Source organism: Heterodontus francisci, unplaced genomic scaffold (genome assembly GCF_036365525.1).
Source record: "Heterodontus francisci isolate sHetFra1 unplaced genomic scaffold, sHetFra1.hap1 HAP1_SCAFFOLD_1103, whole genome shotgun sequence".
Taxonomy (NCBI): domain Eukaryota; kingdom Metazoa; phylum Chordata; class Chondrichthyes; order Heterodontiformes; family Heterodontidae; genus Heterodontus; species Heterodontus francisci.
The window spans coordinates 16,362-29,226 of NW_027141371.1; the positions used below are offsets into that span (position 1 = coordinate 16,362).

At 47.5% G+C, this 12,865-nt stretch overlaps 1 non-coding gene across 1 annotated transcript; it reads right to left on the bottom strand.

Annotated features, from left to right (window-relative positions):
* Window positions 1–12,447: 12,447 nt before the first annotated feature.
* Window positions 12,448–12,521, bottom strand: trnat-ugu (transfer RNA threonine (anticodon UGU)). Its single transcript has one exon. It is a non-coding gene; the product is annotated as a tRNA-Thr (tRNA).
* Window positions 12,522–12,865: the final 344 nt, after the last annotated feature.

The window sequence follows — 12,865 nt, forward strand, 5'->3', positions numbered from 1 at the left end:
TGTCGTAAATAGTGAGGAGGAAAGCTTTAGATTACAGGACGATATAGATCGTCTGAGGCATAGAATATAAGAGCAGGGTGTTATGATGGAGCTGTATAAAATGCTAGTTAGGCCACAGCTGGAGTACTGTGTACAGTTCTGGGCACCACACTATAGGAAGGATGTGATTGCACTGGAGAGGGTGCAGAGGAGATTCACCAGGATGTTGCCTGGACTGGGGAATTTCAGCTATGAAGAGAGACTGAAAAGGCGAGGGTTGTTTTCCTTAGAGCAGAGAAGGCTGAGGGGAGAGCTATACAAAATTATGAAGGGCATTGATAGTTTAGATAGGAAGAAAGTATTTCCATTAGCAGAGGGGTTAATAACGAGGGGGCGTAGATTTAAGGTGAGGGGCAGGAGGTTTAGAGGGGATTTGAGGAAAAAATTTTACCCAGAGGGTGGTTGGAATCTGGAATGCACTACCTGAAGGGGTGGTAGAGGTAGGAACCCTCACAACATTTAAGAAGTATTTCGATGAGCACTTGAAATGCCATAGCATACAAGGCTACAGGCCAAGTACTGGAAAATGGGATTAGAATAGTTAGCTGCTTGATGGCCGGCACAGACACGATGGGCCGAAGGGCCTGTTTCTGTGCTGTATAACTCTATGACTCTATATCAGAAACTGATAGATCTGGACAAAAGCTGATGCTCACATACAAGTTGTTGAAAGATATGTGGTGAAACTCACATAGCAATAGCAGAAACAAACAGTCACAGACCAAAAACTGAAACATACAAAGTAAAAACCCACATTCTCGCACCCGAAATTCACAGTTACGAAGTGAAGTTGACTCTCTCCTCCCAGGCACTGACAGGTACAAAAGAAAACACACACTAACATACCAGGAAATGAAAGGCTGCATTTGCTGACAATGCCACCACTAGGTGGCGCTGCATCAGCACATGTGCAAAAGCAGCCTGTTCAAATCAGACCGCAATTGTTGACAACGCGATCGGTAGGTGGCGCTGTTTTGGCACATGCGCAGATACAGCATGTGCCACGAAAACGTCACAGCCTGCGACTGCAGCAGCTGCCAGGACTAAAGATGGCGCTGGTCAAAAATTCACAGAGATGAAACCTAACAAACACGTGGCAGAATACAATGGCCGGAGTGAGAGAGTGGAGCGCGCCGGGGAGAGCAGTGCGGGGAGACCAGCGGTAGCGGTGCCCGGGGGGGAGTGTGAAAGGGGGAGACCAGCGGTAGCGGTGCCCGGGGTGGGGGGGGGATGAAAGAGGGAGAGGGAGGGGGGGATGGGAGAGGGAGGGGGGGCATGAAAGAGGGAGGGGAGGGATGAAAGAGGGAGAGGGAGGGAGGGATGAAAGAGGGAGGGGGGAAAAAGAGGGAGAGGAAGGGGGAGAAAGAGGGAGGGGGTGAAGGGGAAGAGGGAGGGGGGAGAAGGGGGAGAAAGAAGGTGAGGGAGAGGGAGGGGGGAGAAAGGGGGGGAGAAAGAGGGAGGGAGAGGGAGTGGGGGAGAAGGGGAAGAGGGAGGGGGAGAAGGGGAAGAGGGAGGGGGAAGAAGAGGGAGAGGGAGGGGGGAGAAAGGGGGAGAGGGAGGGGGGAGAAAGGGGGAGAGGGAGGGGGGGAGAAAGAGGGAGAGAGTGGGGGGGGGGGAGAAGGGGAGAAAGTGGGGGGGGAGAAGGGGAGAGAGTGGGGGTGAGCAGCGGAACGGAAGAGGAGTGCCTTTTTCTGTGCATGCGCCATGAACACAACAGCAAAAGACTTACTGGCCACTCCCTGGACCCGGTGACACCAAGCTCTTCGCACGCTCGCTCCCCGCGGCTCTCTACGGCCTCTCGCTTCCGGCCCTCTCCATTCAGCCCTTCCCTCCAGCTGCGGATGCCCAATCCAGTTGCTTTCTCCCCTACCCTGTTGCTTTCTCTACTTCTCCACAGTACTTCAGGCATTGCAACTGTTTGGTCCCTGCATTTTGCATGCTCCCTCTCCCCACCCCTCCCCCTCTTCACGCACCCCTCCCTCTACCCCCCCACCATAGTTGAATATCTGAAGTGCAGTTGCAAAGTCGGGGAAATAACATGCAAAACAAAACCTCAACACTTCTGGGTTTAATTATTGAAAAGTTTTATTAAGTTCATTAAGTATCCGAGGAACTGCTGTGCATGGATACATGAGTGTTGTGTCCAGCATTCCCATTGGACAGACAGGCCGAGTCTCTGCTATGCACAGCTAAAGAGATTGTTCCTGGAGAGCCTTGTGGTGAATGAATGCTTGGCTCTCTATTCCACTACTGTATTGTCCATGTGAAGAAGGCAAAGTCACAAGAGTCTGAGCTCAGTCTATTCTTGGTGAATGTTCCCCAAGCGCATCCCAATGTGCATTCCCAATTCATCCATAAATGCAATGTTCCTTTCCACATCGTGATGAGCTCCGCAGCATGATCCAGTTGCCTTCGTTGCTTGAATGCTGACCGTAAGTCTCGAGGATTGTTTTCTCGACGGCATGTTTTACATGAAAAGAAGAAAGGCAAATCAGAGTCAGAGCTTCCCTCCCTCCAATGAAATTACTGTTGCGCATGCTTTATGCTCTGCAGTATAGGCCAATGAATCACTTAGTACCCACCTCAGCTGTAGGAGGCAGGATGATGTAACTGCCCTTATCTCGTGATGGTTCAATGCTGCTCTCAGGGAAAACATGAATGATGTGAGGGTGCTGGAAAAAGAAGCACATTTCTTTTGGACTATGAACATAAAGCAGGCCATTTAGCCCAGCTGTTCCCTGCTAGTGGTTATGCTACTCGTGAATCTTTCCATCCATTCCCATTTAATCCTGCCTCCAACTATCTGCATCATCTTCCATTTCTTTCACTCTTATCTACCTTTGCCTTAAAGCAACACTGAGGATGGAGAATGGTGTGGCTGCACTCCCACCTCATCAGTTGTGTACGCAGCAAGAGCATTCACTTTTGTGCTACCACTGGACACGGCATGCTTGTTTCTTTTAGTGCTCAGTCTCTTCTTGCTGAATGTTCCCCAAGTTCTTGACCCCTTTGGACGCCTTCTCTGCTTGACAGGCAGCAGCTGGCAATTGCGGAGTCTCACAAGGCTCTGCATGGTTGTTTCAAGGGCGGATGGGGAAACATGTGGCAGTGTGTCCACGTGCACTGCTTGGATGAGTGCAGGAACAGGTGACTGTGTAACTGAACAGCAAGGAGAGTGTACCGCAGGTGGGGGAAGTGGAGCTTTGAACAGGCAGGCATATGTATGGCCCATCAGATCATTAGGCCAGGGGGTGAAATGCTCAGGATCCATGGATTGTGGCACGCGACTGATGTCCAGCGCGTGGCCACCTCCATCCGAAGGTGCTTCCGGGCAATTGTTGGGCAAATTAATTGGCTCCATCTCATCAGCCAGTCCTTGTGTCCTCCCACCCTCCCCCCTTCCCCCCGTCCCTCCCTTCCCTTCCCTCCTTTCCCCCCTCCCTTCCCCCTCCCTTCCCCCCTACCTTCCCTCCTTCCTTCTTCCCCCTGCCCTCCTCCCTTCCCACCTTCTCTCCTCCCTTCCCTCCCGCTCCCTTCCCTCCTCCCTACCCCCACTTCCCTCCCCTTCCCTTCCCTCCCTTCCCTTCCCTCCCCTCCCCTCCCCTCCCTTCCCTTCCCTCCCCTCCCTTCCCTCCCCTCCCCTCCCCTCCCCTCCCCTCCCCTCCCCTCCCCTCCCCTCCCTTCCCTTCCCTCCCTTGAAATGTATTTTCAGAGCAACTTACATTGGAACAATCTCCTCTGTCTAATAAAAATGAAGCAAATGTTCAAAATGACTAAATAATTGAGATAAAATGCCCGACGAAACCTCTCCTCCTTCCATTTTCAAAAACTCGCGCCGAAGCATTCGGAAGATTGACGCACAAGCGCACACGGGCTCCGGTCATCTGCGCATGCGCTGCGGTCCGGATTGCCAGGATCAGTTTGCGCATGCGCAAATGCCAACGTGACGTGTTCCCGAGGAAGATGACGTTACGCGATGACGTCATCTGCGCATGCGCAAACTGGTCATGGCAATCCGGAACGCAGCGCATGCGCAGATGGCCCGAGACCGTGTGCGCATGTGCGCACCTCGGCGCATTCTGATGACGTAGCGTTGTCATCAATCACTTTGTTCAAATAAAACGTCCCAGTCAGCGACGTTCTGGCAGCTGCCAGGACTAAAGATGGCGCTGCTCAAATAATCACACAAAGGCAATGTAAAGCAAAACAAAGGCCATGTGTTTAAATGACAGCAGGGAATGGCTGGTGAGATCGGGCGGAGGGGGTTAGGGTGGAGGGAGGGGGGGTGGAATGGCCGGAGAGATCAGGCGGGGGAGAAAGACCGGAGAGATCAGGTGGGCGAGAATGTCCGGAGAGAGCGGGGAGGAGGAGGAGAGCACACCCACCGCCACCAAGGTCTTCGGCCGCTCCCTCCCCACTTCCCCCATGCTCTCTACTTGCTTCCCCCACACTCTCTCCCCGCTTCCCCCACGCTCTCTTCCCACTTCCCCCACACTCTCTCCCCGCTTCCCCCACACTCTCTACTTGCTTCCCACCCCTCTCCCCGCCCTCTCCCCTCACTTCCCCCGCTATGTCCCCCCACCCTCTCCAACCCCCACTACCCCCGCCCTCTCCTTCTGTTAAGCTATTCCGTGACCTTGTCCTATCAATACCTTCTCCTTTGTTATCTCTTGCCCCACCCCCGCTTTACTTGCTTAAAATCTTTGACATTTCTTATATCTGCCAGTTCTGAAGAAAGGTCACTGACCTGAAATGTTAACTCTGTTTCTCTCTCCACAGATGCTGCCAGACCCGCTCAGTTTTTCCAGCACTTTCTGTTTTTATCATCGATTTTCTTCTTTTTTACTTTGCCGATGTCTTTGAATATATTGTGGATCCTTCTTCAGAGTGTCTTCTTTCACCAGGGAGTTCTGACCTCTGTTGATGTTGATCGTAATCAGCTTCAATTTGCTGATAGTTTTGGAACTGAGCAGATTTCCTTTGCTTGATTCTACAACATGGAACTCAGTCTGACATGTGGACCCATGGGAGGATTTAAAAGTAACTTGGATGATCCCTAGGACTGGTGGAGGAGTATCTGATCCATGGGAACCCAGGTTCAATCCCGGGTTTCAGCAATTCTGCTTCCTTATGCGTCCCTTGCCTTGGTTCTGATTTTCCAGTTGCACAATTTACTTTGAAACTATTTACCAAGCACCAGTGGATTGGATTTGAGAAACAACACAGAGTCATTTACAGCACAGAAGGTGGTCGTTTGGTCTATCACGTCCATGCTGGCTCTCCGCGGAGCAATCTAGTCAGTTCCACTCACCAGCTCGATCCCTTTCCTCCTGCAAGTTTCTTTCCTTCAAGTATCCATCCAATTTCCTTTTCAAATCATTGATTGTCTCTGCTTCACCACACTCGTGGGCCGAGACATTACCACCCACAACATAAAAAAGTTCCACCTCACCCAAGGATGCGAAATATTTATATCTTCTATATTTAGCTTATTCTCTATTTCTATGAGAATAGACTGGCAGTCAACATGAAAAGGAACCCAAAAATCTTTGAGCAGCATGTAAATGATAAGTGGGTAGTAAGAGGTAGAGTGCAGCCTATTAGGGACAAAGAGGGTAATATATGCTTCGAGGTGCAGGGCAATGTTAATCTACTTAATGAGTACTTTGTATCAGTGATCATTAAGGAAGTGGAATTGGACAAAATATCAGTAGAAGTGCAGAGAGTAGAGGCAATGGATAGGGTACAAATTGAGAGAGGGAGGTACTAAAAAGGCGGAGCAAAGCAGCACCGCAAAGTGCTTCGTGATAATATCCAGGGCATCACTAAACCAGCAATCCGCCGCCTGGTTCGCCGTGGCGGGGTCAAGCGGATTTGGTTTGATCTATGAGGAGACTCGCGGGGTGTTGAAGGTATTCCTGGAGAATGTGATCAGGGATGCGGTCACCTATACTGAGCACGGCAAGCGCAAGACGGTCACTGCCATGAATGTGGTGTACGTTCTGAAATGGCAGGGCCGCACTCCACGGATACGGCGGCTGAACAACTCGACCCTTTCCAGCAAACACACAACAAAGGCTCTTCTGAGAGCCACCCACCGCCTCACACAGAGAGAGCAGTGACCTGGAAACGGGAGCTGGGATAGGCTGTTCAGAACTGACTGGAATAAATCTGTCCTGTATTCGGGAATAAAACTGGAATCCCCGAATTTGACATTTCATTTGCAGCAAGGATGTGCAGTGGATTTGATTTTCTAAACGGGCTGTGTGAACAGTGCCCGAGGTTCTACAGTTAGTTATTTCCCCAGTCGACACATGCCCTCAGTGAAAAGCCACATCTTCTTCTTTGGCCTCCTTGTCTCGAGAGACAATGGGTAAGCGCCTGGAGGCGGTCAGTGGTTTGTGGAGCTGTGCCTGGAGTGGCTATAAAGGCCAATTCCAGAGTGACAGTCTCTTCCACAGGTGCTGCAGATAAAAGTGGTTGTCAGGGCTGTTACGCAGTTGGCTCTCCCCTTGCGCTTCTGTCTTTTTTCCTGCCAACTGCTAAGTCTCTTCGACTCGCCGCACTATAGCCCCGCCTTTATGGCTGCCCGCCAGCTCTGGCGATCATTGGCAACTGACTCCCATGACTTGTGATCAATGTCACAGAACCTCATGTCGCATTTGCAGACGTCTTTAAAGTGGAGACATGGATGGCCGGTGGGTCTGATACCAGTGGCGAGCTCGCTGTACAATGTGTCCTTGGGGATTCTGCCATCTTCCATGTGGCTCACATGGCCAAGCCATCTCAGGCGCCGCTGCCTCAGTAGGGTCTATAAGCTGGGGATGTTGGTCACCTCGAGGACTTCTGTGTTAGAGATACGGTCCTGCCACCTGATGCCAAGGATTCTCCGGAAGCAGCGAAAATGGAATGAATTGAGACGTCGCTCTTGGCTGACATATGTTGTCCAGGCCTCGCTGCTGTAGAGCAAGATACTGAGGACACAGGCTTGATACACTTGGACTTTTGTGTACTGTGTCAGTGTGACATTTTCCCACACTCACTTGGCCAGTCTGGACATAGCAGTGGAAGTCTTTCCCAAGCGCTTGTTGATTTCTGCATCGAGAGACAGGTTACTGGTGATAGTTGAGCCTAGGTAGGTGAACTCTTGAACCACTTCCAGAGTGTGGTTGCTGATATTGATGGATGGAGCATTTCTGACCTCCTGTCCCATGATGTTCGTTTTCTTGAGGCTGATGGTTAGGCCACATTCGTTGCAGGCAGCCGCAAACCTGTCGATGAGACTCTGCAGACACTCTTCAATGTGAGATGTTAATGCAGCATTGTCAGCAAAGAGGAGTTCCCTGATGAGGACTTTCCATACTTTGGTCTTCGCTCTTAGACAGGCAAGGTTGAACAACCTGCCACCTGATCATGTGTGGAGGAAAGTTCCTTCTTCTGAAGACTTGAATGCATATGAGAGCAGCAGGGAAAAGATGATCCCAAACAGTGTGGGTGCGAACAGTTCCGGATCCAAAACGTTAACTCTGCTTCTCGTTCCAAAGATGCTGCCAGACCTGCTGAGTGGTTCCAGCATTTCTTGTTTTTATTACATTGGTTTAAATTGTCGACCTGGCAGAAAGTTTGAATTCGCAAAAGGCGCCAACTTCAGTGTCGGAAAGAAGCGATTACTGGAAAATCTATTTAAAGTTGTTCGTAAAATATTTTCCACCAACCTTTAAAAACCTTTGTTTATTCCACTATTTTCGCCACAAATTCCTGGCGCTATTTTACGCACAGTTTCACCTGTCATTTTTTTCCCACTTCTTATCTGTAACTGGCAGTAAAAGACTCCATTCAGCAATCCTGAAGGGACCAATAACTCAAACTTGGTGTGGAAAGGAATAAATTAGACTTTTGGTAATTCCCCTTCACACAGGGATCAGGGGGATAGTGAGAAGCCACTGAAATAGTTGCTTAAACATTTTAAATAGATCTTATTCTGTCCTGTTACTGACATGCTGGAATTAGACAGTAATCAGCCCTTTCACAGAGACTGTGGGTGGCTCTGAAAAGAGCCTTTGGGTTATTAGATGACATTTTGGCCGCTTTCCTTTTTCTGGAAGCTCTGAGCGCTGGTTTTCTTGGGCAGCAGCACGGCCTAGATATTAGGCAGCACCCCGCCCTGTGCGACGATCACTCCTCCCAGCAGCTTGTTGAGCTCCTCGTCGTTGCGGACGGCCAGCTGCAGGTGTCTGGGGATGATGCGGGTCTTCTTGTTGTCCCGGGCCGCGTTACCACCCAGCTCGAGGATTTCAGCGGTCAGATACTCGAGCACAGCAGCCAGATAGACCGGGGCTCCCGCACCCACACGCTCAGCATAGTTGCCTTTTCTCAGGAGCCTGTGAACACGGCCCACCAGGAACTGCAGTCCAGCCTGGGAGGAGCGAGACTTGGCCTTGGACCGAGCTTTTCCGCTGGTCTTTCCTCTTCCAGACATTTCCACAATCTCACAAATACTTTCACAAAGAATGGATAACTACCTCAGCATTAAGCATCCACATGGGGTAGACAGGATGGTCAAGCAGTCTGAAATGGTGCATTCAGATCACAACGCTCTCTGGAGGGGTGGGTTTAAATCCCACTTCTGACAAGTTGTGCTTTGAGATGACTACAGGCATTTGGGAGCTGTGGTGAAAAACACAGAGCATGAAAGAATTTTGACAAGCAAAATCAAAACGAATTCAAAGATATTTCTTCAATATATGGGAGTAAGAGGCAACAGAGGAAAATGTAGAGCCCATCAAAGAACTAAAAAGTAACCTATGTGTCAGGGTTGAAGATGTTGGTATGTTTGTTAATGAATACTTTACTGTCTTCACAAATGAGGGGGTGATGCAGACATTATAATTAAGGAGAAGGAGTGTGAAGCATTGGACATGATAAACTGAGGGGGAGAAGAAGTATAAATGGGATGAGCATCCTTGAAAGTGGATAAATCATCAGGGCCGGATGAAATGTACCCCAGGCTGTTAAAAGAAGCCAGTGAGGAAATAGTGGAAGGTCTGACCATCAGTTTCCAATCCCTCACTGGATACAGGTGTGATGTCAGAGGATTGGAGGTCTCTGCAACAAAAGCAAAATTCTGCAGATGCTGGAAATCTGAAATAAAAACTATTAGTGCTGGAAATATACAGCAGGTCTGGCAGCATCTGTGGAGAGAGAAGCAAAGTTAACATATCTGTTCTGATGAAAAGTCACTGACCTGAAATGTTAACTTTGCTTCTCTCTCCACAGATGCTGCCAGATCTGCTGTGTATTTGCAGTCCATTTTGTTTTTATTGCTAACATTGCACCATTGTTGAAAAAGGAAGCAAGAGATAGACCGAATAATTAAAGACCAGTCAGCCTAACCTCAATAGTGGGTGAATTATTGGAATTAATTCTGAGAGACACTTTAAACTGTCACTTAGAAAGGCACAGATTAATCAAGTATCATCAGCATGGATTTGTTCAGGGAAGCTCCTGTCTGACTATCTTGAGTGAATTTTTTGAAGAAGTAACAATGAGGATTGTGAGGATAGTGCAGTTGATGTGGTCTACATGGATTTTAGCAAGACTTTTGACAAGGTCCCACATGGCAAACTGGTTAAAAAAACATAAAAGCACATGGGATCCAGGGGAATGTAGCAAACTGGACATAAAATAGACTCGGTGGCAGGAAGCAAAAAGGAATTGGGTACGGGTGTTTGTGCAACTGGAGGTCTGTTTCAAGTGGTGTTCCACAGGGCTCAGAACTAGGTTCCCTGCTTTTTGTGGTACATATTAATGATTTGGACATGAATGTAGAGGGCATAATCAAGACGATTGCAGATGACATGAAAATTGTCCGTGTTGCTGATAGTGAGGAGGATAGCTGTACACTGCAGGAAGATATCAATAGACTGGTCAGGTGGGGAGAATAGTGGCAAATGGAATTCAAATTGGACAAGGGTGAGGTGATGCATTTGGGAGGTCAAGAAAGGCAAAGGAATACACAATTAATGGGAGAACACTGAACGGTGCAGAGGAAGTGAGGGACGTTGGAGCGAATGTCCACAGATCCCTGAAGGTAGCAGGACAGGTCAATAAGGTGGTTCAGCAGGTATATGGAATCCTTTCCTTTATTAGCTGAGGTATAGAATATAAGGGTGACCTGGGTGTCCATGTCAATAAGTCACTGAAAGCTAACATGCAGGTGCAGCACTCAATTAGGAAAGCTAATAGTATGTTAGCCTTTATCGCAAGACGATTTGAGTACAGGAGTAGTGAATTCTTGCTTCAATTGTACAGAAACTTGGTTAGAGCGCACTTGGAATACAGTTTTGGTCTCCTTACCTTAGGAAGGATATTATTGCCGTGGAGGGAGTTCAACGAAGGTTCATCAGACTTCTTCCAGGGATGGTGGGACTGTTGTATGAAGAAAGGTTGGAGAAACTGGGGCTGTATTCTCTAGAGTTTATGAAGAATGGGAGGTGATCTCATTGAAACCTACAAAATACTTAAACGACATTCAGGGTAGATGCAGCTAAGATCCCTGGTTGGGGAGCCGAGAACCAAGAGAAGGAATTTCAAAATAAGGGAGTAGCCGCTTAGGACAGAGATGAGGAGAAATTTCTTTACTCAGAGGTTTGTGAATCTTTGGAATTCTCTACCCCAGAGGGCTGTGGAAGCTCAGTCATTGAGTATGTTTAAAGCAGAGATTGACAGATTTCTAAATACAAATGACATAAGGGAATATGAGGAAAGTGTGGGGAAAAGGGCATTGAAGTGGACGATCAGCTTTGATCATATTGAATGGTGGGGCAGGCTCGATGGGCTGAATAGCCGACTCCTGCTCCTATGTTCCTATGTTCCTAACTCCACATGATCAGCGAGGCACAGCCTCAGGCCGACTTGGTGGGTGGTGCAAACAGATATTACTGCTTCTGATCTTCACCAGAACAGAGTGAGATGTAACATTGAACATCAATCAGACTGTGAGAGAATACAACAGAATAAAACACATGGAGAGACACTGTGGAATAACAAATAGATTTGATTGGAATGTTGAATTCTGATTGGAATGGATAAAACAGCAGATTAAATTGGGATTCTCATTGATCTGGGACAGAAAAGAGAAACTGATGGAAAGAAGGGAAGAAGAAAGAAAAGAAAGGATGGAACTGTTCACTTTTTTCAGTTTTTTCACTCACCCATCAAAGCTGGATAAAAAAAGTTGCAAATAACAGAGAATTTCACCAGAAAGGGAGATTAAGTGCTGTCGAAACCTTGGATCGAAGGATGCCCCAACAGATCACCTGTTTAACTGTCTCCTCACTGGGGGATTTCAAGCAGTGAGTAATATTATTCTCTACGTTTGTTAAATGAACCCAGAACTGTCACTTGGAGTTAATATCTGTGTTCCGACTCCTGAATTATAAAATTGTGACTTTATCAATATTTTCTGGACACACTTCCAGCTGAAAGAACTAAGAACTCTTTTCTAATTTACACAATACTGTATACACACTCATCAAGCCTCCTAAGCTAGCATCCTTGGTGCTGCTCTCTCTTCTCCCAAATCTCATCTCATTTGACTGTTACATCATCACTCTGACAGTGGGAGGGGTTGATCCCACTGTCTTCAGCATTAACCCTTTGCACCCTTATCCTACACTGTCAGTCAGAAAAAAATGGTGAGAGGGTACTTCCTTCATTTATCGAAAAACCAGCTGCTCCCAGTTGAAAATCAACTCAAACCCATCAGCGAGAGAGAGAGACTGTCAGAGAACTTCCTGCATCCAGTCCTGACCCTGTCACACTCAGCAGCTGCTCGCCCAGACCCCACTCTCCTCAACACTGAACATTGTTACCGAGACACTTCAAATACTGTTGAGCAAAGGCAGGAAAGGTCAAAGTTCACAGCTGTTTTGAATAGAACAAAGTTTAATATCTTCTCACTGTTACTCGGTAACCACATGAGACAATGGTTTTCTTATTTGGTTCCTTTGATTTTTCTTGTTCCTGACTGAGTAATATTCCAAACCTCAGATCAACCCTCCCACTTGTGTCGTGTCCCAGTCTCAGTTCCAAGCAACACATAATGACACACACACTTTGAAACAGACAACACGGTCACACTTTCCTTCAGTGAGATTAGGGTCGAGCTTTTTTTCCAGGTCGAATGCAACTGTGAACAAATTTGTATCAAAGAAGTTGCCTTTGAAATATCAGCACTGAATTTCTGTCCGAGGAGGAATAGCCATTCCAAACTCACATCCTTCACAAAGGCTGTTTTCTCCTGTGAATGAAATTCATCATGTAATTTGAATTCTGAGTTCAAGTTCACAAGACACAGACATAAATGTTGATACAGAAACTTCTCAAGCATATTGCAAATATGAAATAAGGCTCCGCTGGGAATCGAACCCAGGATCTCCTGTTTACAAGACAGGTACTTTAACCAACTAAGCTACAGAGCCAGATCACAAGTGCTGTTGCAATTGAAATCTGAGGTGGTTACTATTTATTCTCATCCCACTTCTCCACAGGTCACAACAAAAATTTTAACTTTTCCCACTTACTGATACAGTCAATCATATGCTCTATTTTTCCCAGAATAGGAGACACTTAATGAACAACAAAATTATCAGTTTCTTAAAGAACAAGTTTTAACTAATCATGAAGTAAAGCATAAACACACAGGTGGAAATTTTAAATGTTATTTTTTTACCTTAACCAACATTTAAAGTCCCTTTCTTACCTCAGCTGATCACACGCACACACACAAACTGAAAAAAAGGGATTTTTCTATACAATTCAGGGC